Source organism: Gavialis gangeticus, unplaced genomic scaffold (genome assembly GCF_001723915.1).
Source record: "Gavialis gangeticus isolate Ggan-Ray unplaced genomic scaffold, GavGan_comp1, whole genome shotgun sequence".
Classification (NCBI taxonomy): domain Eukaryota; kingdom Metazoa; phylum Chordata; order Crocodylia; family Gavialidae; genus Gavialis; species Gavialis gangeticus.
In genome coordinates, this window is record NW_017729032.1 from 246392321 (window position 1) to 246418195 (window position 25875).

Consider the following 25875-nt stretch of genomic DNA (forward strand, 5'->3'; position numbering starts at 1 on the left):
TGAAGTGAGTCATTAACCGGACCTTAAGGGCACAATTATTCTCCTTACTCAGAAAAGCTGTTTTTTCAGGGTGGGAGGACATGTGTCACCCATGTGCCAGTGTCTGCATATTAAGCCAAAGAAGTGGATAGAGCATGCTGGGCAATAGGGTGTGCTATACCTGTACAGCAGATGTAGCCAGACCTCCCCCACCTCAGATATGAAAGAGTGCAATGATGATGGAGGGGCACCTTTGTCCTATCTATCCACCCAACACCATCTGGAACTAATGCCCCTGCTGGCAGTGCTATTTCCAGCCCCTGTTGCTTCTTAATGATGGCAACCAACTTATGGTTATATGTTGTACTAGGAAAAAGATAGGACTCCCTCAGTCCTCTTTCTGCACAAGACACACATACTAGCACTGCAGTGCTTTGGTGCTGAGAATTTAAGAATCCTGTAGGAAGAAAATGCATTTAAGGAGCTTTGGTAAACAGGAAAGTGGTTCCTTACATGATAAGGTGAATGCAAGTTATTTGTTTCCTTGTTGCTAAAGCTTTTTCCATAAGTGCTACACTGTATTCAAATATTGCCATGCAGTACATGTTCTGTCCATTCATCTGTTAGGGCACTCAAATTATCTCTAAACTCTTAAACTGGAGTAATATTTTACTATTACTATATAAATAAGCATTGCTATAGCTATCAGATGAATCAAACTATGTCAGGTGCTGAAATCTCCTGATCTCACTTCCTTTATAAAAGATTTGTTTTGATGTATAGTATGGCAACACTAATTTGCTACTCACAACATTTGCTGTTTATTGGTATACTTATACCAATGTTATGTTCCCAAGTTTACATTAACTATGTAACATGTAGAGACCTAACACACCATATAATCAGTTCTGTTTATAAACACCAAAAACAGTCAGTTGTACAGATATCAGTTTTCGGCTCTATGAGGACTTCTAACATAACTTTTGCAGTCCATGTATTCTCAGAGACAATTGAGTACATCACTGCAGAAGCCAACCTTTTTGTCAGGCATGCCACAAATTAGCCCCGCACCTTCCTGGAGCGCTACTCCGATCCCTTTCTCTTACTGGATCTGCTGCTGGTTTTTGCTTCCTGCCCTAAACTGCTCTATATACCCCCCACCCCCACCCCCAGTTAGGAGGGAACAAGCAAAATTGGTGCCAGAATTGGTGTTGGAATTGCCCCCTGACCCTGCAGAGTCTGCGTCCTGGCAGCAAGGCTGGGCCCATGGCTTACCTATGCCAGAAACTCCAAAACAGTTCCTGGCTGCTGTCCTTTAAGAGCAAGAGCCAGGGCAGACAGAGCACATGGCAGAGACAGCAGCAGCTCAGCCAGGGACTGTTTGGGGTAATACTACTGTACCCCCCTCCCAACTCTTGGAACCACCCCTCTTCTCCCCACACCCCCACCCTCCACTCTCAAAACTGCAGGACAACCCCCACCCCGCACTCTCTCTCTCTCTCTCTCTCTCTCTCCAGCAAGGTTTGCCCCAGGTGCCAATTCCGCTCGTTACAACTCTGGCCTTAAGCACCATAGGAATCCTCAAAAGCTCCATCCAAATGACAGCTAATGCCTTAAGCAACTAAATTCCCTTGGCCCTACATTTCTGCTGATGGATCTGAACAAGCCTATGTGTATCTCGACACTACCTAGCTGCTCAGTGCCTTAAGCCTTTCAAGGATTCTCCATCTAAGCTCTTCTGTGCCTACTTTGCATGCAGGGCATGCTCTGGGAAATGTTCTCCAAGGCTGCCCAACAGTTCCAGCTTGGCATAAAAAGCACCTGGAGATAAAACAGATGGGGGTCTCATACGGTTTTTCTTAGTAGACCAGTAGCTATAAAACAGTGTTAGAAAGTGGAAGATGCATTTTCAAATCCTGTCCGCCTTATTTAGAGCAGTGATCCCCCCCCATCTCCTAAACTCATACTCTAACCATGTAACTTTCAGGATTTAGGACTGAGGGGCAAGAGGGAGATTGACTTTATAGCCTGATTGCTGTGGCCCTTGTGGGAGAAACAAAAGAATTTAAGTTCAAGTCCCTGTGAATTTTGTACAGATTGGAACAGCTTTGAGAGGAAAGATTGAGAAAGAGAATCGATCCCAAATAGCCACAAGCATGATGGTTAGGGCATCATTCTGGAGAAAAGAAACTTTAGTTCAGGTCTGTAATCTCACTCTTGCAAAGGAGAAACATGAAAATTAAAATTTACATGACATGTTTTCGGTATGTTGATGTTCAAGAGATTTTTCCTAAAATTGGAGCAATTCTAAAGTAAGTTTAGATGATGAATTTGTTTTAAATAATAATAGCTTTTGCATTTACTGTTTTCCAGTCTTCTAGCTTATCTTTTAAAAAATGTTATGATTGAGTTCACAGCTAAGTCTTCTAAAATCCTGATTTAAAAATTAGACACTAAGCTCTTGAGGGAAAGAATTGGGTTTCTGACAGCACCATGGACAATTGCAAACCATCTCACAATATCTAAAGGTTTACACAATCAAGGCCCTGATACTGATTGCAGAGCCATGATACAAATAAACAAGTAACAAATCATCAGTTCCAGGTGATAAAAGTGTTTGGTTTTTCTGAGCATCTCCTCAGTCTTCTTTTCTTTGGGAAATTTCTTTTTTGTATTTTTTCTTAAAGGCTTGTTCAGTGGTTTAACTGTTCAGCCTGCCTCATTGGCTAATGGCTCTCATTCCTCTTGAGTATTAGTTTCCCTTATTTCTTTCAGAAATCACAAGGACGACAGCTAGTGATCAGATCACTGGAAATGTATTTGCAGTTTTTAAACTCCTCAGAAGTAACTTGGAGTAATGAGTCACTTTCTACAGAATTGCAAAAATAGATACACTGGGGAGTCAATATAACTTTTGGCTCAGCCCTCAAATTTATATTACATGTCTTCTGACCCACAACTATCAAGTCTGCTGAATTCTGTCATATTTTACTCACATATTTCAACAAACAGAACTTGTAAAACTTGGATGTTCTCTGGCAACATATCATAGTGAAGTATGTCAAAGGAATTTTGCTTGGGAAGAAGCTAAACTGAGTAAGTATGCATTTTCTAAATGTAAGAGAAAACTAAGCATGTGAAAACAGTGGTTCTTTACATTAGATTTTTCTTATGCAAAAAGCTTTAACTGTTTTCAGTAAGCCTCCAGATAATTCTTGGGAAGTCTAATTTTTTTCCCTACTTTGGCAGCTTAAAAAGGGTGTGGGAAGTTATCAATAGGCATCCTCAGCAGTCAGGTATTAAAGCAGTAGTTAAGCTTTCTGTAAGCTGTCTTGCAATATTTAAAGGCTTTGCACAATTATTGACACACTTTAGCAGATCTTTTAAAAGATCACTTCAGTAGCTTCTTCAAGTAAAAAGGACTGATAGCAGTATAAAAAACTGCTGGTACCTTTTTAAGAGTTTCTTATAATGTGTAAGATTTTAAAACGTCACTTCAAGAGAGCTTTTAACTTGGTCATTTAAAGGTGGCTAATCCTCAAGACAATAATGTTGTTTTTAATTATGAATTCTGAATCATCAGCCTAAATTTTGAAGTCATTCACAGTCATCTGTTCTGCACATCAAGTGTCACAAGTACATTAGAATTATGCAAAGGAAAAGGTTTTGTGTGACAGTCTGTTATTTTCCTACCAGAAATGAAAATGAGTTCACCAAGTGCTAGAAATTTAAAGGCCTTATTTAGTAATCAAAGCAGCTGCAACAGGAGACCCGACATACCCAGGAATGAGATTAATACAGAGATTCCTGTAGAAAACAAGTCTGACTGGCTTCTTTATTCTGCATTAAGGCACATTTTTAGGACTATCTTGCTGCCACTAGGTTGCTAAAAGCAAGCTTTGTATAGGAGAACGACATAAAAACAACAAGACTCCAAAACTTCTATAAATTGTGATGTCAGTTAACAAAGAGCTGTGCTATTCCCTGTCATTTCTTCAAATTATTTGGCCAGAATGGTGTTAGATTTGATCATTCAAAGCAATAAATGGAAATACCGAAAGAAGCCTATTGGAGGTTTGGTGGTATGGCTCTGCCACAAATCCTTCTAGCCTAGAACCGGTTTCTTTTGGGAAAAGAGTAACTTTTCTAGTGTCACTAGAACCTATTGCAATTCCTTAAGCAAAACAAGCAGTTTTGCCAAATATGCCAAAGCATCTTTTTGCCAGTATAACACATTTCTACATTAGGACCTTTTTTCTGTGAAGAACTATTCTATAAATATAGATGGGGGAGTAGAGGGGAGGGAGAAATAACCTTCACTGATGTTACTGTATCAGCATGTCTAATGTAGGCCAATCTTTAATTATATACCAGAAAGGCATATGAAGATCGTCAAAGGATAGGTTTCCAAATAGCTCCATGCTTTGTGAACAGATATTTTACAGGAAGCAAGCAAACAGGCTTTCCACTCACAGCATTCCTGATGACTCTCAGCATGGTGGGTGCCTGTCCAGCGCACCAGCAACTAGCCTATCTGGTTCATGGTGTATTTGACCACCCCATTCTGAACTTCTCTTACATAAATCCCCAGTTTCCACTGTCTCCACATAGAAGTCACAGCACAGTAGCAAAACACCTTTCATCAAGGAGCTCCCAGGATCCCAGATGCATGATTTCCACATTCCATTAGGTGTGTGTGTATGATTACAACCCCTCCCCCCCCTCCATCTCCAGCCCCAAACACACAACTTATGTGGTCAGTCAGATAATCAGGTAGTGTCCCACAAGCCACAAATCATGTGCAAGAGTAAGAAACCAAGTGAATGCCCCCATTGATTTTTGTGGCAGGGACCTAAACTCAAGGAACTTGCATGGGATCCTTCCATCCAGCTGCCCTAAATCCCCAAATGAGTGTTTGAGACTTCCCAAGCTCTCTCACCTCGTTACTCATGTTCCCTCCAAGCTCCACAGATATTCTGGATTTGTTCACCTAACCCATTTGACACTATGAGAAGGAAAGATGGGTCTAGAAGAGGAGTTTCTTAACTCCAGTGACCTTACTGCCTCAAGCATTTGAGAGTGAAAGGTCTCTGCAAATAACAGAAGTTGTGAAATGCATCCTCCCTTAGTCTAAGCTTACCCTTGTTTGCCAACGTGCAATTAATCAGTGTCTTTGGCTGGACAGACCATATCCTGCCTCTCCTCCACTTCAAGTCTATTTTCAAATGGCTGGTCCCTAAACATCACAGCCTAACTCTTAAACAGGGCCTCAGTCCCTTTGCTATGCATTCAGGTGGAGAAGATCCAAGTTCTTCACCTTTTCAGGCCCTCACCCACGAACAATATTGTTCCTAGGGCCAGGTCAACAGACAAGTGGAACTGGTCACAAGTTTCTGATGGAAAAAACATTCTGTCAGAAAAGTGCTAGTTACCCAAAGTCAAAATAATGCCATGGAAACATGAGAACTTTGAGGATTTTTTCAAAGAATCCCAAGCAGTTTTCTATGATCTTATTGGACCACGGCCTCAGTTCCTGGTCACCAACTTTGGCAGGAGGCTGGGAAAACTGAACTTCCATGTTCCTGAGTATTCCTGTTTTCAACTGTTCATCCCAAACAAAATTTCAGGTACAAATTATTTGAACTGCTAGAATTGCCATAACTTGTGTAATGGCCAGGTAACCTATGCTAGTAATGGTTAGAAGCCAAGAAAATCTTCTTCCTGATTATGAAAGAAAACAAATTCTAATATCCTCCTTTTTTCCCCAATAACAAAAATTAGTTGCCTGACCAGAAGCAAATAATTCAAAGGCAGTAGTCTCAGATTGCTTAGTAACATGGTTCTTCATTGAGGACCACATTTCCCAGCTGTGTGGAATACAGCAGAATAAGATGGCCTCAGGCATGCCTGAACTGGTATTCAACACACCATCCAATGCAGTTTGTAATTTCAAAGAGGTTATATCCCATTCAGTCACACGTGGGTAGACATCGTAGCGAAAAATGTGTATGTTATCAAAAGAGAAATGTTTACTATGGACTAAATTAACAGAGATTAGACAATTACAACAATGAAAGTAGAATAAATTGAGAACTAGTGATTACCAGAAAACTCATGCTACGCAACCGTGCAATACTGTGGGAAGTATTTTGTGATCAGTCAGCAAAGATGGGCTTTTATACTCACAAGGAACAATTCTGTACCTTAAATTGGGCATTTCTCAAGTTTTGAGTGATTAGACAAACAGCCTTATTCGCATATTTGTCATAGAATTCCATCTCTAGATAAGTGCTGGGGTGCTATTCCTTGTGCGTCATACCATGGAAACCCTATAAGAGCAGTTCTCTCTCAAAGCTATCCTAGCAGACAATTAGCAAAATGATGTTTCTTACTGGAAAGTCAGTCAGTACTTTGAATATGGAATTTTCTAGTTATGTAGACTAAAATATAAAGTTTTGCCAGGTCCTTCTGGTTTGGGGGGTGGTTTTTGGCACATAGTGTTGTGTTACTGTCAAAGAGTAAGATGGACAGATTTGCTGCCACTTGAATGGCTTAAGCTATTCAAGTTTTCATAGAACAGATAAGATTCTGGCACAGATAGAAAAGATTACAGAAACATTTCTAAAGGACCAGAGACCAAAGTGAGTTTAGTTAGTTTCTGGTAGCATGATGGCAAATGTGGCTAGCTGAATTATTAATGTAAATATACTTGGAGCTTAGGCAAGAGGCTTTTTAGGCAGTGGGGAGGGGAGGGAGTGCTGTGTGATATCTTTTATTGGATCAAGTATATAGTTGAGAGAAGTTCAAAAAGCTTTTGGGCACGCACTGACCTCTCTCAGGTCTGAGAAAGCTTGAAAAGATGGAACAGAAGCATGTTTATTACTCCACATGTAAATGAAACACCATGCTTGAAGAAATGGAAAAGTGCTACAGCAAAACTCCAGCCCTACTGGAATCTTAGGGCATGGGTACACGCAGTATTGTATGAGTAAAATAACAAAGTAGATATTCCGTTGAAACTTTTGTTTGATTGAGGACTGACTTTCTTTTACAGCAATGTTCCTTATCCTTCAGGGTGACAACCCCTTATTTCCAAAGAAAAAATATGGACCCTTCCTTCCCTTTACACTTAATTTTAAAATGTAATAAGAAGCCTGCTTAAATTTTGGGGGAGGAGAAGCCTTTCAAGAGACTGACATAGAAAAAAATTAAAAGACACCCACTTGTTATTGCAGTGTAAAGTTCTGTGGGTGAATGGGACATTTTTAGATTTAGAGTCTAACCTGCCGGTCAAGAAACACTGCTTTACAGCATAACAGAAAATGGTGTGCTTTATCTCCACTTTTCAGCCATCCCTGTTCATTTAATTGACAGTTTTGAAAGGAAGCTTGTCCCTATGTGATATGAACTAAATCAAGTAGCTTCTATAAAGGGTTGTATGAACAACTGAATTTTCGGTTCACTGACAAAGAAAAAAAATACTGGTTTGGAACAAAACCAAAATTTTATATTTTTTTCTGAATGAAATGAAAATACAAAGAACATTCCATTGTGCCCCAAACTAAATATGCTGGTGACTTCAAGGAAAGCAAAAGAAATTAAGAACAAGAGGTCTGAAGCAGTCTCCTTTCAGCTAGAGTGATTAGAGCACTGACCCATAATGTAGGAAATGTAGGTTCAATTCTCTCCTCTGTCTAAGGAGGTTTGAGGCCACATTACACACCCCTAGAACTGTCCTAACCTCCATGATATACAGTATTCATATGGGGGATGTTATGTTTCTCTTCTTGACATAGTACTGCTTTATTTGGGCAATTAAATATTCACTAGAGCAGAGACAAGAACCCTCTAGCATCCTTCCTCTCCAGGCCAGTCTTTCTAATCACCAATCCAGAGGGCACATCTACACAAGACGCTAAAAGTACTGTGCATCAGTGCATCACAGTTAAAGCTGTGCTAACGCACCATAGAATTAATATACTATGCATTAGCATCATGTGAAAGATGTGCACCAGCACTACTGCACAAGTGTCAATTTATGACACATTAAGTTAGGAGCTGTTATTAAAGGTACTAAACTTAATACACTATAATTAGTGCACATGAATGCACATGTAGACATGCTCAGAAAGTAAGAACACATGTAACAGGTCAATGAAACTGAGTCAAAGTGCAACAGCTTGTGGCAAAATGGGAACTCCCCAACCAGCCACAGTGCTCGTCTCCCACCTGCCTCTGGGCACACCACCTGCCTCTCTCATTTGCCACACCTTGATGTTAAATAATTATGGTCTTCAAAGGGCAGCCTTCTGCCTAATTAATGCCCTGTTCTCCTGGGCCTATGTATGCAGCTCCAGCTACCCCTGTACTGCATCCCAAGCCTCACAGATGTTCCTAACAGCTGTGCTTGGCTCTGGCCTGAGGCCAGGCCCAACTCTTCACAGTGTTAGGCCTCTGCTTTCTGTCCTATTCCAGGCCACACTCATGCTACCTCCCTCTCACCGAGACCTCTCTCTCTCTCTCTTACCACCCCTTTGCACGGCCACACTCATACCGCCTCTCCTTTCCCCGGGGTCACACTCACCCTGCCCTCACCCAGAGGGTCCTCAGCCTTGCTTCCCTGTACTCCCCAGCCAGCAAGTGCAGGGCCTCTCATACATCTCCCACTGCCCTCATCCAAGCACTGAGCAGTTTGCCAAACACTGGTTTGACTCTGGCTCTGGTCTCTTGCTAGGTCCCTCACCCAGCTGCTCTCATTCAGGGGCTCTTGACTTGCCCCATTGTTTATCTGTGGCACTTCCTCAACCACTCCACTCCACTGGCCTCTGGCCCACCTATGACCTCACGCACCCAAAGGCTAACCTTGGCCTCACTCAGCCCCCATATTAGCAGGACCTACTCGAGCCCCCTGCTCACCAGGGCCCCCTTCATGCCCCTCTGTTCGCAGGCCCTCATTACTCCCACTCTCTACTCACCCCTATCTCTGGGGCCTCTCAACTGCCCCTCTGCACTTCCACCTCTACTCAGGCACATACTTCTCCCCCTACACTGGGATCTAGGGTTGAACACCCCTCCACAGGCTCAGGTGCCACTCATTGGCATGCCTGGCCCACCCATCTCACTCCCAGGATCTTGCACCCCACACAGGCTCAGGTAGCCGCAGCCATGCCTGGCCCCACTGCCTCTGGTGACAAATAACCCACTCAGAGGCAGGGCCTGGGGTTAAGGCACCCCTCTTTGCCTTTTACAGAGAAGCTAACTGGCCTGGCATTTCCTGGGGGCTCCCATGCCACTAGGAGCCCCACCAGGCCACCCTTCCCCAGCAGGATACAGTTCTAGGTCATACCCAGGTCCAAGAACCTCCAAACCTTCCCCCAAGCTCCTTCCCTCACCTCTGAGTTGTTGTAGGAGCAACAGCTCCACCAGGAGACATCAATTACTTCAATGACATCAGGCAGCAGACTGCTGCCTCTAACTCTACTGGCCTGGATCTAAAATGGCTGCTCATCAAACCTGGGGCAACACCTGCCCCCAGCTCATGAAGTGGCAGACATGTGATGTGTTCTGCCACCCCCTTCCCCCTTAAATTGGCTCCTGGGGAAGCTTTTCCCTGCTGCTCCGCAAGCAAGCTCACACAGAGCTTGTCATAGCCCCAGAGTGGTGAGCACTCCACTGGTGCTCTGCCACACAGCCTCAGCAGAAGCACTTGATTAAACTCCATCCAAGTAATAGTTCTTGTTGGAGCTCTTGAATTTTATGAATTTCACATGTAATATGAAAGATAAATGCCTTTCCTATTCTCCTGTGGGCTTCAGGATTCTCAGGCAGATGAGGGAACTGAACCTAGCTGTCCCCCATTGGTGACGTGTAGGGGGTGCACATGCACCCCCTGAGATTGGCGGTGCAGCCCCTGACAGAAGCACAGCTGCCACTGCTGGCAGCACCTGTGGGTAGTTGCTGCCCACCACCTCCCCCACTGCTGGCACTATCACCTCTGGCCAATGCCAATGCTGCCAGCGGCATCTCCAGGTGGTTGGCACTCTCCCCCACCACTGACATCTCTGTGGCTGCCTGCAGGAGCTCCCCCACTCACCACCACCATGCCACCACCTGCAGGTGGTCACCATGCCCCCCCAGCCTCCAGGGGCACGAGTTGTTCATGCTGTCCCCCATCCTAGGGGAGTACTCAAACCATCAAGCTAGTGGGTAACAAGGGGAGAATACTACCACTAGGTTCTTATCCTCCTCTTGCTATGTTGGAAATGTAACCCTGAAATTATTATTCCTCCAAAGCTATTCAGAAAAATATTTTAAATACTTTTAGGTCATCTGAAATTGTGTGTGTGAGATTTTTACAAATGGATTTCTTATTTTCTGGAAAAAAAATATATTCTGCCAGCTCTATTTATACCTACCAGTATGTCACAGCTTGTGAACTACAACATACTTGTTGGTTTTCCATGGAGTGCTGTCTTGTTCCAGGGAACTGGCTTTCCTTGTTTTCTCCCAGCTGGGTCAGAACAGATGGCAGAGGGAAATGAGACAGAGAGCAAACATAGATAATGACTAATTTTCAGGAAGAAAAAACCCAAAAACATGAAGCCCTGCACTAGAAACAGCTTGGAATACATAAATACTTTCTGAATATCGTTTTTGCATATAGGCCATTACAGTAGTTGCCAGAGATGCCATCACAAGTGGAAGGAAAGGCATACTCAAGGCAAGTAGGACTAAATAAGCACAAGTTTATGCTGCAGCCCAAAGATGTGACTACAGTGTCTGTAGACTTCCCCAAACTTATTTTAAACTTGTTAGCTTGGGTAGCTTTATAAGCTTGGAGCTCAGTGGGTGGGTGACAGTAAACTATTTATTCAGCTGCTTGGGCAGATCTTCCTGAGTTTGATGCCCTGTCACTCCACTGCTAGCAGTACCCAAGCTAGCTGGGTAGGAAAAAGCTAGTTTCAGGTGTGGCTACAAGAACAGTTCCAGAAGGTTGAAGATACAATGAGGGGAACTTGGATCTTGTCCTGACAAATAGAGAAGAATTGGTGGAGGATGTTCTGGTTAATGGGAAACAAGGGAGGAAGAAATCAAGATTTGATAGAATGCCAGATCCTATCTAGAAACAGGAGAACTTTGAGGTCAGCAGTGCTAGGGTGCTAGATTTTCAAAAGGTAGATTTCAGCTGACTCAAGGAGTTAATAGGCATGGTGCCAAGGTTAGAACAAACTGAAGAATAAGGTCACCCAGAATGATTGGAAGTTTCTAAAGGGCACAGTATTGGAAGTCCAAAAAGAAATTGTTCCAACACTATAGAAGCACATGACAAATGGTAAAAGAGCAATGTGGGTGCACAAGGTGCTTCTAGGATGCCTCAAATGCAAAAGGAAAGCATACAGGCAATGGAAAACTGGGCAAGTAACCAAGGAAGCATATCAGGAAATAGCAGGAACCTACAGGGATGAAATCAGGAAGGCAAAGAATGAGCTGTACCTGGTGGTGGAGGTTAAAAACAACAAGAAGAGGTTCTATAAGTATGTTGGCCAGAAAAGAAAGACGAAGGAAACTGTGGATCCATTGTTAACTAGCCTGGGGGAATTCTTTATAGAAGATGCAAAGAAGGCAGAGCTAGTCAACAGCTACATTGCCTCAGTCTTCACAAAAAAATTAAGCTGCAGCCAGATTGTGACAGGGCATGATCTAGCAATGGCCATGATACCCCCTAATGGCCACCTTAATCCTACCCTGGTCAAGCACTCCAGCCTCTTGTAGTCTTACCCTGCTTCCTCACCTGCCGTTCCTTGATGTTAAAAATAATAAGGGGAACTTGCCCTCAGAGGCTGCTGAGCCTTCGGCATTCTCTGGTTCTCTGCTCCTGCATGTGCTCAACTTGGACTGCCTAACTAGGGGCTCTGACCCCACCAGACAGCATCTCTCCCATGGCCTGGGGCTCAGACCCTGCCACACAGTCCCTCTTAGTGGCTTAGGCCCCTGTGGCCCTAATGGCTTTAAGAGCTGAATTCATAGATCTTCCCTACAGTCACCCCGTCCGTTATGGACATTATAATAGTCAATGCTCCCTGTCTCTGTAGGGGCCTCAGCCCACCATTGTTCTGGCTGTAGACCTTCAGACCTTGTTTTGGCCCAGCTTTCTCAGCCCTCACCTTTGCTTTGCTCTCCAGACCCCAGACCCTTTCTCCTTTCCCAGGACCCTTGCCCTGTGTCACATTGTCCTAGCCCCCTGTCTTCACAAAAAATATAAGCTGTAGCCAGACACCTAATAAGGATTATCTGGATAAGGGAGGGGGCAAGCTGAGGAAGGAGATAACAAAAGAGACTTAGTCCTGCTGACTTGGATTTATTCAGACCCCACTAAGTGAACTTCATCCCAGGGTGAAGGAACTGGCAGGGGAGATCTTAGAGCCCTTGACAATGATCTTCATGAAGTTGTGGGAGATGGGCCAGGTACCAGGGGACTGGAAAAGGGCCAACATAGTGCCCATCTCCAAAAAGGCAAGGAGGAGGGCCTGGGAACTACAGACTGATTCATCCCACCTCAATACCTGGGATGTTACTGAGCATACCCATGAGAAAGGCCATTTGCAAGCTTCTGGGGGAAGATAGGTGATACTAGCTAACCACAGGCAGCTAGTATAGATTAATGAAAAACAAATCATGTCAGAGAAATTTGATTGCCTTTCACAAAGTAACTACTTGGGTGGATGAAGGAAATGCTGCGGCTGCAGTGCATCTGGACTTCAGCAAGGCATCTGACAAGGTCCCACATGACCTTCCATAAACAAATTGGAAAAATATGAGCTAGATAAAACTACTAAAAGGTGAATAGAGAGCTGGCTCAATAACTGCAAGCAAAGGGTAATTATTAATGGATCCGTGTCAGAATGGCAGGAGGTTTTGAGTGGAGTCCCACAGGGTTCTGTCCTGGGTCCAGTGCTGTTCAACTTGTTATTAATTCTTCAGTTGCTGGAATAGAAAGCTTTGTAAGCAAGTTTTCAGATGACATAAAAATGGGAATGACTGACTGCAAACAATGGAGGAGGTGAGTGCAATTCAGAAGGATCTTGACAGATTGGAAAGTTGGGCTACAGTTAACAGAATGAAGTTCAATATGGACAAATACAAGGTGCTGCACCTCAGGAGGAATAAGAAAAAATACAAGGAAAAAATGGGTGGCACATGGCTGGATGGCAGCACTATGGAAAAGAACGTGAGTATTTTGGTAGACCACAGACTCAACACAAGTCTTCAGTGTGATGCAGCCACACAAGAGGTGAATGTAGTTTTGGGCTGCATAAAAAGAAGACATGGGACAATAGCACCTCCCTACTTGGCACTAATTAAGCTTCAACTGGAGTACTGTGTGCAATTCTGGGCCCCACATTTTTAAAAAGGACATAGAAGTTAGAGTCCAGAGGTGGGCAACAGAGATGATCACAGGCTTGGAAGGCAAGTCATATGAGGAAAGGCTGAAGGAGCTAGGCATGTTCAGCTTGCAGAAAAGGGGCTTAAGAGGGGACATGATAGCAGTCTTCAAATACTTAAAGGGCTGCCAATAAAGAAGAGGGAAAGCACCTTTTCTCTCTTGCTGCAGAGAGGACACAGAACAATGGTTTGAAGTTACAGCAAAGTAAGTTTAGTTTGGATATCTGGAAAAATTTCTTCACTGTTAGAACAACGTGGCTATGGACTAGACTACCTAAGGAAGGTATGGACTCTGTCACTGGTGGTGTTCAAGAACAAGTTGGGCAGCCACTCTTCAGGGATGAGCCGGGCACAGCTATTCCTATGTTCCATTATGGGAATTTCCCATGCTTTTGAGTTTTGCTGGCTGCTCCCCCCACCACCACCTCCTTTTCTGTTACATGTTAGGGTGTTTTTAAGCCTTCCCAAGGGCATTGGGTGTCACTACAGCCAACACTGGGAACTTTGACAGGGATGTACCAATGCTCATGCCGAGAACAAAACTAGAGGTACCTGGCTAGAGGGTCTTGCCCCTCCACTCAAGCCAATTGCCATATTTGCGGTCAGTAAGGAATTTTACCCTATGGTCAAACTGGTGTGGACAGAGGTGGGGGGGTTGCTTTCCTCTGTAATGGGGAACATGGCAACATTACACACACACACACTGACAACATTTCATAGAAGCAGGACATTGACCGCTGTGGTTCTCCTGCTTTACTTGTGGCAGATTAGGGTGGCTGTTAGATCCATGTTGCATCAGGGTTGATGATAATCTTATATAGAGTTTAGATTAGGGTTGTATGGGATGGTTTGGATAGCCACCTCAGGTAGAGGCTTGGACTAGTTAACATCTGGAGATCTCTTTCAGCCGTACTCCTCCAAGTCCAAGGCTGCTCACAGTTTCTCCCAGCCTCCTTGTACCCTTTGCCCAGGCAAAGCTGTTCTCAGTTCCTCCCGCCAGCATCCCTGACCCAGGACAAGGCTGCTCTCTCTGTAGGCCAGACTCTGGCTCTTTAGCTAGGCTCAGCCTCCTGAGTCCTTGACTTAACAGATGTTGCTTCCTCAGCCTGTAACTGGATACCCCTCAGGCACCCATTGTGGCTTCCTAGCCATCCCTTTCAGCCACACTGAGTCCTCCAGGACTCTGTCAACTACAAATCAATCAAAACACCCTTCTAGGACTCCCACAGTGCAAGCAAACTTCTGCCTAGTAGCTGCTAGCACTTACAGCTTCCCTACTTACCCATGTTACCTGAATACCTCTTTTGCCACCCAGACCAGTAGGCTGGGCTCAACCTCTTTTGAATCATGTGGCCGTGTCCTTGGCAAGGGATTCCTAATTATCCCAGTACCCAGCCTGCCCTCAGGTGTTGTGGCTTAAACTACTGACCTGTAGCCACTGCTCTCTCCCCTGCTGCCCTTTACTCCTCAGGGTTTTCCACGGCTGCTTGTTTTTCTGCAGATAGCTCCTACTCAGCTGCCTACTTAATTGCAGCCTTCCAGTGCTGGTAACCTATCTCGCATGTAGCAGGGGTTGAGGGCCCCTGCTACACAACCCCCTAATAAAGATTATTTGGATTAGGAAGGGGACAAGCTGAAGTATGAAATAACAACAGGAACACTCAGAGAACTCTTGAGGGATCTGAGTGAATTCAGGTCAGCAGGACCTGATAAATTCCATTCCAAAGTATTGAAGGAACTGGCAGAGGTGATCACATAATACTTGGCAATAATAATATTTGCAAAGTAATGGAGTAAGGTAGCAGAGGATTAGAAAGGGGCCAATATGGTACCCCTCTTTAAGGAAGGCAAAAAGAAGGACCTGGGAGCTACAGACAAGTTAGCATCATCTCAGTACATGGGAAGTTACTAAAGCATATTCTAAAGAAGTCTATTTGCAAGCATCTGGAGGTGGGAAGGCTGATGACAAGCCCTCGGCATGGATTTACATCAAATCATGACAAACAAACTTAGTCTCCTTTGACAAAGTAACTACTTGGGTGGATGAAGGGAATACTGTGACAACGTATCTGGATTTCACTTCAGCGAGGCTTTTAACGAGGTCCCACATAACTTTTACATAAACAAATTGGAGAAATGTGTGCTAGACAAAACTACTATAAGGTGGACAGACAACTGGCTCAATAGTCACAAGCAAAAGGTAACTATAAATGGATCCATGGCAAGAGGTTTTGAATGGGGTCCCATAGGGTTCTGTCCTGGGCCGCTTGCTGTTCAACACATTTCTCAATTATTTGAATTCTGAAATTGAGAGTTTTTTAAGCAAATTTTCATACAACACTGAACTGGGAAGGTGCACAAACACATCGGAGGACATGAGTACAGTTAAGGAAGATCTTAACTTTGGAAAGCTGGGCTGGAGCCATCATGATGAAGTCAAATGTTGACAAATGCAAGGTCCTGAAACTCCAGGAGAATAATCCAAAATATTAATATAAAATGGGTGACACCTAGCTGAATGCTGGCACTATAGAGAAGGATCTTGGAGGCTGGTAAATCACAGACTCAATATAAGTCTGCAATGTGATACAGCCACACAAAAGGTGAATGCAGTTTTGGGATGCATCAATAGAAACACTACTCAGCACTGGTTAGGCCTCATCTAGAGCACTACGTTCAGTTTTGGGCTCTACATTTTTAAAAAGGCATGGGAAGCTGGAAAGGGTCCAGAAGTGGATGACAAATATAATAAAGGACCTGGAAAGCAAGCTATACAGGGAAGAGTTAAAAGAAATAGGCATGTTCAACTAATGGAAAAGGGGGTTAAAAGGGGACATGATAGCAGTCTTCAAATACTTGAAGGGCTACCATAAAGAGAAAAAGAACTTTTTCCCTCTTGCTGAGAGGGCAAGACACCAAGCAATGACTTAAAGTTGCAGCCAAGTACATTTACATTGGATTTCAGGAAAAACTTGTTCATGGTTAGAACAGTGAGGCAGTGGAATAGACTGCCTAGAGAAGTTGTGGACTCTCCATGACTGGAGGTGCTCAGAAATAGGTTGGACAGATACTGGTTACGAATTATCTAGATTGGTTTTGGCTGTGCAGAGTGGGAAGAGAGGTAGCTTGGCCCTGATCCAGCTGTTGGCACTGGATTCACAACCCAGCCACAGTACCTTGCTCTGGGTGAGCACAACCTTCAGAGTCACCACAACTCCTCCAGTTGATAATAGGCAAATTTTATTGATACACAGTGATAGGAAATAAGAGCAATGCAAGCAAAGTAAGCAAGATGATTACAACATACATTACCCAAATTCCCCAGTGCCCAAAATATACACAAGGCAAGTGGTGCATCCAGCTAGTACGTAAATGCCACCTTGAGGATCTTTGCTTGAATGTCTGATGTTAGCAACCTCAGGGGTGAGGGACCAATGCCAACTGCCAGTCTGCTGTTTTGAAAACTCCTCCTTTTGTATTCTTTCTCTTCCAATGACTCTTCATCTTTGGGCATCCTTGATTGGTCTCCCTGTGGTCATCATAATGTCCGTGTTCTGTTTTGTCAGCCAAAATCCTATTTTCATAAACCTATCGCGCACACACACCTTAATTTGCTCATTTCACTTGAAACCGGAAATCCCAAAGGATTTACAAGTGGGCATTGTAGCCCTGGAACCACGCCTAGCTCTATTATGAAAATAAAGTTTGGGTGTTTTCAGTTTCCCAGGACATGTATATCCATTGACCTCAAATAACCTGTCTTCCCTGAAGGTTGTGAAACTGTGACAAACAGGCGTTTACAAATCAGTTAACCCTTCCCATTCTCCTAAACCATTGTTCCAATACAATATCTATTTTACCTATGAGCCAGTTCCTAACAGCAAACTTCTACATATCATTTTCTAGCCATCACAGTCACCTGGTAGAAGAGGGCTTGGGCTGGCCCCATCCTCACCCTATGGGGGAGTGAGGGGCCATGACCTGGCCCCAAGCCAGCCATGTGGGTTGAAGGGGCATGGCATGGCTCAGCCCCAGCCTAGCTGTGTGGAGAGAAGTGGGCATAACCTGACCCCACAGAGGGAGAAGGAATGGAAAGGGGATGTGGCCTGGCCCAAGCCAGCTGTGAAGAGGGAGGGGGCATGGCCTGGCCCTGGGGGAGAAAAGGGATACTGCTGAGCCCAGCCTGGCCACAAGCAGGTGGCCTAGAAGGAAGGGCTCTCATGGCCCAGCTTAGACCTGGCCCATGGGGCTTGGAATTTTGGCAGCGGGGAGGGTTGGCACTACTGTCACTACTCCCCTTGCCACCAAATTTCCCAACCCATAGGTATCCCTGCAGGCCATATTCTAAGGCTCTGTGGGCTGCATTTGGCTGGTGGGCTGGAGCTTCAGCAGCCCTGATCTAGATGGCCTGTATTCTCTTATGGATATTTTCCATGCTTTTGGGCTTTGCTGGCTACACATGGGGTGGGAGGGAATTTTTTCCCCCATCCTGCTACTACATGTATCGGGATGTTTTTTAAGCCTTCCTCAGAAGTACTGAGGGTTGGCTGTAGCCAAGGCTGGAGAGTTTGATTGAGACTTCTGCTGGGAATTAAGCTTTGAGGTTCCTGGCTAAAGGATCTTGCCCCTCCTTTCAGGGTCAGACTGATTGCTATATTTGGGGGTCAGAAAGGAATTTTACTTTATGCTCACATCAGTATGGACTGTGTGGGCAGTAAAAAAAAAAAGCAGGGGTGCATGGTCCTCTTCCTTAGATCTCTTGAACATTTTTTAACAACCTTTGTAGTGACATGATATTGGCCACTATGCCCCCCCACACACACTTTACCTGTGTCAGGTTAGGGTGTTTCACCTTGTTTTAGTGTCTGGGGTGACTTTATAGTTTTGCTAAGAGGTCTGACAATGGATTTGTACAGAATGGTTTGGATAGGGAGGAACCTGCCTCAGGCAGGGGGTTGAACTAGATGACCTCTGGAGGTCTCTTCCAGCCCTGTTTCTCTCTGATCCTCTATGATTTTTTGAACTGCAGTCACACCTTTGGTTTGCCCTGTAGACAGTCATTAAGGGGCTAAGCACACAATGGAAGAGTTGAAGTGCCTGCTGTACACAGTTGTAAGTCACTCATTTAGAGGTTCTCTCTTTCTTTTTAACAGAAATATGGAACCATCACTCATCTCTAACCCACAATGAAATGGCAGACTGAATATGAACATGTCTGAGGGGAGACAATGAAACCACAGGCAGGACTACATCACTCCACAGTGCTCGCAGCTTCTGTAGAACATAAAGGTGGGTTTATTGGCCATTTGTGACTGCTCCTCTATTTTCTTCTATTAGCTGAAAGACAGGGTTTCAGCTGGAAATGCATTTTTACTGTATGTACCCAGTGCACAGTGGTGGGGTCTTGTTCCTTAGTTATGTAGGTTTATAGTGCAGTAACAAAGAAACAAAGTCTGAAAAAATATTATACATATAATACACACCACTGTTGAACTGATAAAGGCACTTTTCTGTGCCTTTCCCTAGCATCCCAAATTTGGGGTGCTCAAGCAAATATCCACTGAATGTCTTTATCTCTGGCTGAAAGACTAGTAGTTTCTGGGAATTCTGGAGTTTTCCCCCTTCAGGGTACAGAGACTTTGCAACATAACGTAAAAGTCAGTTTACTTAATCTTTTCCTGAGAGATGGCTTTAAAAGGAATGTTGCATTACCTTTAGTTGACATTAATTAAGCTGATACATATGAGGGGTTAGTTATTTTCAGTGTCTATGTCTAAAAGACCACAATGGATCCATTTTTACAAGGTGAAAGGATAAGTAATTCAGGTTAGCTGAGGCTCAGCTATGTGCCCCAAACTGTTTTTGAACTATCTTTCAAACTGGCCAGTGATTTTTTTCCACCAGAATCTACACCATACAGGGTTCATTGGATGAAATACTGAAACCAGAAATAGCAAAGCCCTAGAACAGCAAGTCTATACAAGTATATATACTCTTTCTGGGTAAATAAAGGGGGATTTAAAGTTGGATCCAGCTTCACTGCATACTTCAAAATTCTGTCTTAAAAAAATAATCAGATTACATGTCCTTACATGCCTCACATTGGAGAGAGTGCTCTCATTTTGCTTTTCCTACCTTTAAAATGTCCCTGTCGTGTTAGTGAAGACATACTTCATCAAAGGTAAATACAGATGTTTAGAAAGCCCAAGGCAGAATCAAAAATTATAGTCATCTGATTTTCAGTAAGCAGCCTAGGTTAGATTGGTAGCAAACAGTGTACACATTCACACTTTGTGGGGGCACACAGGCTGCCTGCACTGGCTGAGGCCTGAATGTTGGGGGTGCCTCCCAGCATGCCCTGTGGGCTGCCAGAGACTGCTGAGCACAACCAAGTGCCCAGGTCACCCCTGATTGGCTGCCAGGTATGGGCAAGCATGCCCCCATGCCCCCTGTTCCCCCAGTACTCCAGGACCCTGTAGCTATGGGGCAAAAAAGCCTTGCAACACCCTGGGTGCCCATGGCTACATACCTGCCAGCAGTGGCCAAATTGCAGGTGACAGAGTTACCTCCATGCAGGCCCAGCCCTGATGGTCTGCCCTCCAGAGCCCCAACCAACCAGAGGTGGACTGCCCACACTGGCCCGTGCTGGCACAGGGGAAGGTCCATGCCGGGGTCTGGGGGGCAGGGTGCCTGGCTTTGGCCACTGAGATTTGGTGTGTGGAAGCCAGGGTCAGGCTCTATAAGGCTGTGCCCAAGCACAGGGGCCCCAGCTAGGTGTGCAGAAGCCAGGGTCAGGCTCCATATACAAAAGTCAGTGTTGGACTCCATGGGGCTGTGCCCAAGTGCAGGAGTTTCCTCAGTTCAGTGTCAGGTGTGTATGTACATCGATTGGGTGTGGAGGCACGGCCTGGGGATGCGGGTTGGTGGGATGTGGATACTCAGGTCCTGGGACTCATGCAAGACACACAAATGCCTCCCTTCCCACCCCCCACTGCTGCCTGCCTGCAGCTGTCAGATGGCTGAAGGCAGGAAGCAAAGCTGGGAAGAGGGCCTGTGCCAGCTTGGTCTGGGGAGAGCTCAGGGGTGGGGCCTACTGGACCCTTGGCCAGAGCACCCAAGTACAAGCTGAATGCTAGTGTGCCTCCCTGTAGGGGTGGGATCACAAAGGAGGCTGGGATGCTTGAGGACAGTGATCTATCTGGAATTGATAGGGGATCTGGTATAGAGGTTCGAATCACCAGTCTAACCTAAATCAATTAGGTTTAAATGCACATCGCACCAGGTCTATCTTAGACCAGATTCGACCATTTTTAGACTGGTCTTTGTGCACTGAACTTCTGTACAGTTACAGATATAGATGGATTTCGAATCACTTAGACTGGCTTATGTGTAATATCTGTACCTGGCCCAAGAAGCATATGCAAGCACCACATGCAGCCCAAAAACAGGAAGCCTGTTGTTAGTTGAAACACACTTAGCTCCTCAAGCTGTACCTAACTCAACAATATTGAGTACCATGTAGGAAAAAGAAAATCCTAATTGCTGCTGGTGATTGCACTCAACTCTGCTCGTGACAAATTGTCTTGCTTAGAAAAAATAAGCCAGCAGCATTTAAGTTGACAGGGTGAAATGTCAGACTGCAATGCAGCACTCTATCCCCTGCCACCAGGCACTGCAAGTCTCTTGCAGTTTCATTAAATGCAAAGAGATCTCTTTGCCACAGAGCTTAGCAGCATCAGCAATGATTTCTATTTGCAGTTTAAATTTTGTTCCACTTTCAAGCATTTTGAAGTTCACCCACTAAGGAATGCAAGCATGGTTTTTATTACCTGCTCTATCTGAAGAATTTTTTCCCCCTTTTGACACTACTGTTGCAAAGTCACAAACGTACACAGTGCTTTACAAAAGACAGGTTTTGATCCACAGCTGTGCCAGGCCATTGGCATATGTTGTATGTGTGTGTAGGGCATGGGGGTAGAGTCTAACTCCACTTTCTAGCTCCTCTGGTCCAGAGACTGCTCAGTTGCTGAAATTTATACCTGTCTCCTAAAAGGACTGGTCCACCAGCCCAGGATCACTAATACACTCTGTATTCCATGCTTTACTCACCGTAACATTCCCCTTACAGAAAAGGTGGGAAAATGGGGTGCAAAGTTTTGGCCGCAGCTTTTGTACCTCAGCTTTACGGCACTGGGGAGCTAGGAGAGAATGCCATCTGGGGAAAAAATGTAGTCAACAGAGTTTCTCTGATGACTATTAGGGTTTGTAATAGGGAAATTAAGTAATTCAGCAGTGAAAAATAAACTTACAGCTTAGAGTTCAACCCAGATCTGCAACCCTCAGGGCCGTCCAAGAGGTGTGCACACCAAGCAGCCAGTCGTTACACCCCTGGCCTTTATTTGTTCCAAAGCAGTGAAGAGCTCCTTTTTCCAGAGTTACAAGGATAAACATATGTGCCTACAATCAGCAGACTGAACAGAAGGGGTATTTTTTAAAGTATATTTATCAAATACAAACAGATATTTCTGAAAAAAACCCTCAAAACTCACAAAATTGAGAATGTCTTAAGGGTTCTCTCTTCTTTTGATTGCCAGAATACAGCTTCAACATGTCACATCAGTTAACACATCACTCACTCGCTCTCTGATTAGTATCCTAGTCAGTATGATAAAACATATGTACTCATACAGTAAGAGTCGGTACCTGCCTTCATACCATGCTAAAATGCTGTTTCTTGTGAGAAAAAAAAAATCTAATGCTTAGAAATGCCTCAGCACAGTAATATAAGTATCCACGGTAACAGCAGATTTAAACAAGGGTGTTCTTAGCTAGACGGTCTCCTTTTCTCCTCCTCCCTTTTAAGTAAGGTTGGCAGGGGCTCTGATTAAGTGGCAGAAGCCAAATGGTTAGCTGGATCAACTGAACTGGCTGATTCCTATTTTAATAACAGTTTCATAGAATACATTATTGCATTAAAGTTTATTGTGGAACGTTACAGAACTACATGACATTTTTGAACTTATGCTGAATTAGCACTGTAATTCAGTGCAGCAGTCTGTGACCAATGCTGTAAGTCCTTCAGAGAATTGCTACTGCCTGTTTGTATTATCCTATTACTCTTAAACGGGCAACGTAATTCCTCATTTGTGAAAAAACAACCTCTTTATGCTATGAGCAGTACCATTAAATTAATGAATACCTGCTTACTGCTGTAGGTCTCTCTCATCATTGTTATCCAACTCTGTGAGTGTTGTTCAGGGGTTAGGTGTTACCGGTCATGTCCAGCTTCCTCGCACCATCAGGATACCATCTGTGGTGCAGTGTCCCTAACAAGCTCATTATTCCAAGGAAGAGACCACAGGCTTTGGTTCTAAGTAACAAAACTTAGCCAGCTTTATTTTTCACAAACAAGCCTAGACACTAGCTTCCATGGCCAAGTGATACACAGTGCCAGCCAGGTCATTTGCAGGCATGAACATAACTGTTAAGCCCAGTACAAAGCATTAAAAGTTCCCAGGCCCCTTTTTATACAGCAATCAAAATAACTTTGTGTTTGGTACCAACTTCGCCTTTTGTAAAACCTGCATAAAAGTTGGATTTTAAGAGCTTCTGTAGGAGTATTAAGTTTGTAATTTGATTGGCCCTATAGCCTTCTCAGCCTAGGGTGAATGCAGTTGCTTTGTTTCACTTCTTCTAAAATACGAAATTTACCCCAGATGAGATGGCCCATATGGTGTGTTGTTTATTCTGTAAGGCTGGGGTACAGAAATTCAAAAACCCCAAGGCAGAATCAATCTAAAGTTATGCCATTTTCTGTAAGAGGCTTAGTTTAGGCTGGTAGCAAACAGAACATGCATTTGTCCTTTGGCTGAGGGGGCAAATCTTAGACTGGGGTCTGCCATTTTTAAACCAGTCTGTGTGTGCTGAACTTCTGTTATGTTACAGGTATAAACTGATTTCCAATCACTTATACCAGTAAAAGTGTAACGTTTGTACCTGGCCTAAGGGTCTGTTCCTGCCATAAAGGCATACAAAGGGCCCCATACAGACCCTTTGCACTATAGTGAATTCTACTCAGATTGAAGGATTGAAATGGACTATTTGCTCCAAAGGAAATACCCTGGGTAACACGGTAGTGTGAATTTAGTCCCACATCCAGTATTACCAGAGCAGCTGTAGCTGCCTACTGAGATTACAACCTCACTGCACTAGAGACTGTACCATACACAGAGACTATAAACTTTTCAGGGCAGGGAGCTATGTGAATAGATGAAGGTCAGAGAAGGGAAGTTTTGTCATCACCATTTAACAGAGGCTGAATGGAAGCATTCTTACCTATCCAAATTCAAAGAAGAAGCCTGTGGTAGAGACCAGATCTCTTGTATCCTAGTCCAGTGCCTTTTTCTACCAAGGCCTTAATGGAAGTTTGGCTTCTGACCTCAGTGAGCAATTAATGAACCTAGAACCCAACCTCCATAAACCATGACCAAAACTTGTAGGTTGATATCCAAAGTTAATGGACTCCTGAAGGTGCCCAAAATGAGAAAGAAGCAACAGCAGTCCTGAATTATCATATTGCATGGCTTGCCTTGCTGCACACCTATATTTCAGTCTCTTTGCTATCCAAAACTGCAGAAAATCCTTTGACTTGACAGGCTGACATCCTATGAGGCATGGAAAGCCAACCAACCTTGTCTGTAACAAGCTTCACAGTTCCCATATATCCACCCCAAATAGGCATGGAAAGGTGGGCAGCTCCCCAACTTGAAAGAACACCTGAGTTAAAAAGCAAATGTTGTTTGCTGCCAGAGTACTGCCTCCTGTAGTGCCTCCTTCTAGATGAGCTGGCTCACTACAGGGTTAACTGAGCTATCTATTGACCAGTTTGGTTTTGTACTGATGGATCTTCAAAGGAAGCTTTGTTTTGGTGTCCCAAAAGATAGCCACTTTATTAACCTCTTTGTATGAATGTGAGGTTTGACTTCTGGAAGGAAATTGGAAAAGGCCAAAGCTTAGTCCAGCTGAAGCTATGTCCCATGAAGAGAAGGCTCCCAAACACTTATCTGCATGGCATGAATAAATGAGAAGGGCTATTATAGCATCCCTGGAAACTAGTATAATGAGTAACATGTGCAACAGCAGATGGAACCAGGGTGCAGGCTGTAGAGCTGCAGTGACTGCTAATTTGGGCAAAAACTCCCAGAATTCCCCAGGGTTTGGGGGCAAGGAGTGCAGGGGAAAAAGGAAAAGGAAGCTTGCAGCCTAAGTGAGAGGAAGAAGTCAGTGTTTGCAGCCCAAGTGAGAGGAAGAAGTCAGTGTTTGCAGCCCCTGCACAAGGAGCCCAGCCAGCCCTACCTAGGAGGAGTGCACAGTGGAGCTTTGGTCCCACTAGCTGGGTCAGCCAGGGCTATGTGGACTGAAGGAGCTGGACTCAGAGTGCTCTGGGACTAAAGGCTTGTTTAAGGACAGCTCTGGAGGTGTGAGGTGGAAATTAAGGTGCTGACAATGTTGTTGATGTTCCTTTATCTTTACCTGTTCCCCCTCTTTGTCCTGTTGCCTTGTGACCCTAAACCCCATGATTTTTCTGTATAAAAGTGGCAATTTACCCTGTTCCTTGTGTCAGTTTCTGGTGCTGGGGTTGGCACACTAGCAATATGAACCTGTGAAAACTCAGACCAGTGGAGAAAACAGCCCCAGAGCTGTATTAATAAGAGAGCCTTATGCTGCCATTTGGCTTCTGTAAAGTACCTCCAGCATGTTATCATACAAACTTTGCCTGACGTATTCACAGCCTGCTGTCTAAGGGTCCTCCTCAACCACACAACATTTCTGTGAATCTAGCTATGCCATTTTGCTTACATGAAGATATGGTTTCATACCAGTGGCTCCTGCAAAAGAGTGCCCTACCTTTCAAAAGCAATTAATCAGGTTTCATTACCTCCAAATTGCTTTCTCTTAGCTTGGAATTAAGCAGTAATATCCAAGGAGTCTGAAATTTTGTAAGATAATTAACCATACTGAGTACTGTGTCCAAGGTAAGACCAACTGCTAGACATCATCAGAAAGAAGTCTCTCTCAGTGAACTGATCTGATGAACTGATCCCTCATTGTATTTCCTAAAATTACATTCAGCAGGGATTGAGTGTTCAACTAATAGTTCTCCAGAAATTAAGTGAATTTATTCTATCTATATAAGACAATTGGTGACTTTAAAAGAGTATTTCCTCTCTAAAACTTTCTGAAGCAAGCAATAATTGCTAAGGAATTACTTTAAGCTAGCCTAAAATATATTAGTTTCTTTTTATATAAAGAGAGATGAATTGATGTGTTAAAAATATAAACTATTCATATATATATACCAATAATCTGTTCAGAGTTTATTGCATGTTATACAAGCACAGGAAGGGAAAGGTTTAAATATACATAAATAACTCTAATACCATAATATATTAG

The 25875-nt window shown here is 44.0% G+C and overlaps 1 protein-coding gene across 2 annotated transcripts in view; it reads left to right on the top strand.

Annotated features, from left to right (window-relative positions):
• The first annotated feature begins 2772 nt into the window (after positions 1 to 2772).
• The window catches only part of HTR1F (5-hydroxytryptamine receptor 1F), a 32483-nt gene continuing 9380 nt past the window's right edge, over positions 2773 to 25875 (top strand). Inside the window, exons 1-2 of one of the 2 annotated variants that reach the window (XM_019525679.1) lie at positions 2773 to 3075; positions 18576 to 18711. The gene's annotated coding sequence lies outside the window, so the exon portion shown is untranslated. Of the gene's footprint in view, positions 3076 to 18440; positions 18712 to 25875 lie in introns of those variants that run through there. The other variant, XM_019525680.1, reaches the window with a different exon arrangement.